At 36.2% G+C, this 4,011-nt stretch overlaps 1 pseudogene; it reads left to right on the top strand.

Annotated features, from left to right (window-relative positions):
- Positions 1 to 3,095: 3,095 nt before the first annotated feature.
- LOC105741550 lies at positions 3,096 to 3,456 on the top strand (annotated as a pseudogene).
- The last annotated feature ends 555 nt before the right edge of the window (positions 3,457 to 4,011 follow it).

The following is a 4,011-nucleotide window of genomic DNA, read 5'->3' as shown; positions in this document are numbered from 1 at the left end:
AGGAGGAGGAGAGGAGGAGAAGGAGAAGAGGAGAAGGAAGAGGAGGAGAAGAGGAGGAGGGGGAGGAGAAAGCGGAGGAGGAGGAGGAGGAAGACGAGGAAGAGAGGAGGAGGAGGAGAAGAGGAGGGGGGAGGAGGAGGAAGGGGAGGAGGAAGAGGAGGAGGAAAAGGAAGAGGAGGAGGAGGAATCAAAGAAAGAAATAATACTTCAAATTAGAAAGAATTTAAAAGTCAAAGATGTAGGAAGGCAGGCCAACACTGCAATCCCAGCTCTTTCAGAGCATGAGGTGGAAGAAATGTACATTGATGCCTAACCTGCACAAAACAGTGCTTCAGTAAGAAACAATCTCAAAGTAAATAGGGCTTTGCATGTCACTCAGTGTGAGAGTCCTGGGTTCAGTCTCCTGTAGTGCAAGAAATAAAACATTAAAAAGGAAAACTTTCCAGTTACTTTTTTTTTTTTTTTTTTTTGATACAAGGTCTCACATTACATTGCAGCTCAGACTCCTAGCAATCCTCCTGTCTCAGCCTTCTCAGTGCTGGGGTTACTGGTATGCACCAACAGGGCCAGTTTCAGTGGCCGACATGGAGCACCCAGGGTTCTGGTCCCAGCACAGAATGAGATACTAGGGATTGAACCCGAGTCCTTGTGTTTGCCAGGCAGCTGCTTAGACCACTCAGCTATCTCCCCAGCCTCCCAGTTAATTTTATAGAAATATACAGAGATGTCCACAAAAATCGATACTGACAGGTAATTTGCAATGCCTAAAATCCCATATGGAATGTAAAGACTTTTGTTTCAGATTTCTAAAAGAAAGCAATTTTTAGTGTATCTGTCATAAAAAGTGTTGCCCTAAGAATGTTTTAAACATAATGTCCAGACATTACGGAAGTTAATGTTAAATATAGTGAGAAGCCTGCTGCTCCTCAGAAATGACCACTCCTGTGTCTTCAAAGGTAGTGTTGGGGTCAAGGGAAGGCTGTTTTGTCAGGAAAAGTCCAAACCACCAAAATTATGCTCTGAAGAGTCATATAGTTTTCTGCCTTGGTGTAGGATTGATGTTCAGGATTATTCTTGCTATAATTTATTGAAAAACAGTTACTTTCCTGTTCAATGTATTATTTATAAATTTATAAATACACACTTTAAAAATTACTGGACTAATCACAACATTTGTTTCCTGATTTTTAAGAAATTGTTTTATCTCCGATTCTCACTTTTATTTCATCCTTTAACTTGGCTTTTAATAAATTTTAGTAGACAATAACAACTTATTTTCATTTTTATTTATTTATGTTAATGTATTTGGAACAGGGTCTCACTACGCAGCTTGGGCTCCTAGTGATCACCCTGTTTTCAGCCTCCCCAGCTCTAGGATTACAGGGGTGCACCACCACGCCCAGACTTGGTGGCTGGCTCAGGGCGCTGGCGTGGCATGTGCTGCTGGGCATTGACCCTGGTCCCTGCACTTGCCTAAGCTGGTGCTTGGTCCACTGAGCTATCTCACTGGCCCTGACAATAATAATGTTAGTAAAAAAACTGCCAAATTATCAGATATTCTTTTTTGATGTTATCGACAGTTTTGCTAACCTATTAAAGAATAATTTTTTAGGGGCCAGGGAGATGGCTCAGCAGAATAAGAGCTTCCCTGGCAAGCGCAAGGGCCTGAATTCAATCCCCACATCTAAAAAAAAAAGAAAGAAAGAAAGAAAGAAAAGAAAAGAATAATTTTTTAGAAAAATGTTTTGAAATACACAAAGCAAAATAATGTACAAAAGAAACCAATTATGCTGATTTAACTATTGAAATACTTCTTAAATTATGCAACTCTTTTCACAAATTAAACATTAGAATCCAAAAAAATAATCATGAACATAAGCAGCTGAGGTATGACACTACCATAAACTAAGGTAATTTTAAAAATCTCTGAATTTAATTGGCAAGGAAGCTACAACAACTACTTGTATACCATCTATATTCATAATTAAAGGAAATGTTAAATTTCTGTTGCACTGTAATGAAAATAAAAGTGAAGATTTTTTACATACTACTTCACAGAGGCCTGCAAATTGATTTATGAACTTTGAAGTTGGTGTATTTGAGGTTATAAAAACCTGATGTGAAATTATATATATATATATATATATATATATGTATATATTTGGGGGGATGGCTCAGAATGCCTTCAGGGCATGTTTGGCTGGCTGGAGTTGTGGGGATCGAACCATGGCAACCTGAGGCTGACTGCTTTGTTGAAGCAGTCACTTAAATAACTGAGCTAAGGGGCAGGCCCCGAAATTTTATAATTTTTAAAAAATGTCTTCCTTTTAATAGCTGCAATTTGAAATAGTGTCTTCTATTAAGTACTTTTTAAGATTTGTTTTATAATAGACACAGAATTGGTTCTCTTTCTTTCTGTCTATACCTTTTGCTAGTAGTATGTTTAACTCGAGTGGAAAACTCTTAATGCTACTTGCTTTGCCAGTTGGAAAGAAAAAAAAAAGTCTCATTTTTTAAATTTACATGGCATAGCCAGGATATGAAGCTTAAGCAAGGAAATCGTAGCTTGGATTTCTCATAGTGTGCAAGTTCAATGTAAAAGGCAAAACAGAAAATGAACCCTAACTGCTCATTTTAGAGAGTTGTACAACTATCCTAGACTCTATACTTTAAGGAAAGAGGAAGAATTCCCACCTACAAGTACAAATAAGATACTGTTCAAAGAAGAGGCTGTAAGGCCTGGTACTTTCTACATCTTGATAAGCTTCTATGAAGAAAATACACCCAAAAGCTGAGATGCTGAACATTTTAAGTCATTTAGTTCTAAGTAACAATTATTATGCAGCTAAACTTCCATTCAATTTTCTGAAATTGGTTCAGTAACTCTTATACTCAGTTGTGTTATGCAAAAGATTTTTCGAAAATATTTCCTATCAGCATAATTATTTTAGCCAAAGTATGTATTTTTTTCTTTTTGATAAGAGATCACTATTTTTTTTATTTTCATGGTTTCATAAGCCCAACCTATAAAGTTAAAATGATTATTCAAAATCATTTCAGGCAGTCCTCTCTCTGATCCTCCCGCTGCTGTCAAGATGGCACCTCAGAAAGACAAGAAGCCTCAGAGGTCAACCTGGAAGTTGAATTTGGACCTTATTCCTCCAGTAGAAGGTGGAATTTTTGATTCTGGAAATTTTGAACAATTTCTGAGGGACAAAGTTCAAGTCAATGGCTGGAAACCTTGAGAATGTTGTTCACATTGAACGGTTCAAGAAAAAGATCACAGTTGTTTCCAAGAAACAGTTCTCCAAAAGGTATTTGAAATATCTTACCAAGAAGTATCTTTAAAAAAATAATCTTCATGATTGGCTTTGGGTGGTCGCATCTGACACAGAGACTTGCAAACGCCAGAGCTTCCAGATTAGTCAAGATGAGATGAATCAGTCTGAGGACTAGGTGGATGCCACTTACAGGGCTTTGCTTTTTCCTAAAACAAATGAAGTATATGTTAGAAGAACATCCAGAAATAGGCTTTTAGTTTATTGGTGAATAAAAACATCGCATTCTTAAAAAAATCATTTCATAACAGATTCTAATTATATATTATATATGATTTATGTATAATTTATATATATATATATATATAATTTAACCACAATGACTTTTAATAAAAATATGCAGAAACGTTTACAATGTTATAATATTTGTCAGTGCTATGGGAGTCCTAGAAAAAAGATTCTTTTCCACTACAGAACTGAAATATGTTCATGCTTTTAGTTATTTAATACAACCAAATTATAACTTACTTAAATACGATGAGAATGTAAAAATCTAGAAAACAGCAAAACAATAGCATACTAAACTGAGAATAAGCAATTCCAGGGACACACACACACACACACACACACACACACAAAATCTTTCACTGAATTACAATAGAAGTTTTCAATCAGAGCCTTCCAAGAACTCCTGCCATTCATAGAATTAAGATCTTTATGTGTAAGTAACTTC

The sequence above is a fragment of the Octodon degus genome, unplaced genomic scaffold (genome assembly GCF_000260255.1).
Source record: "Octodon degus isolate 3935 unplaced genomic scaffold, OctDeg1.0 scaffold00015, whole genome shotgun sequence".
Classification (NCBI taxonomy): domain Eukaryota; kingdom Metazoa; phylum Chordata; class Mammalia; order Rodentia; family Octodontidae; genus Octodon; species Octodon degus.
This window is presented reverse-complemented; position numbering and strand designations above follow the sequence as displayed.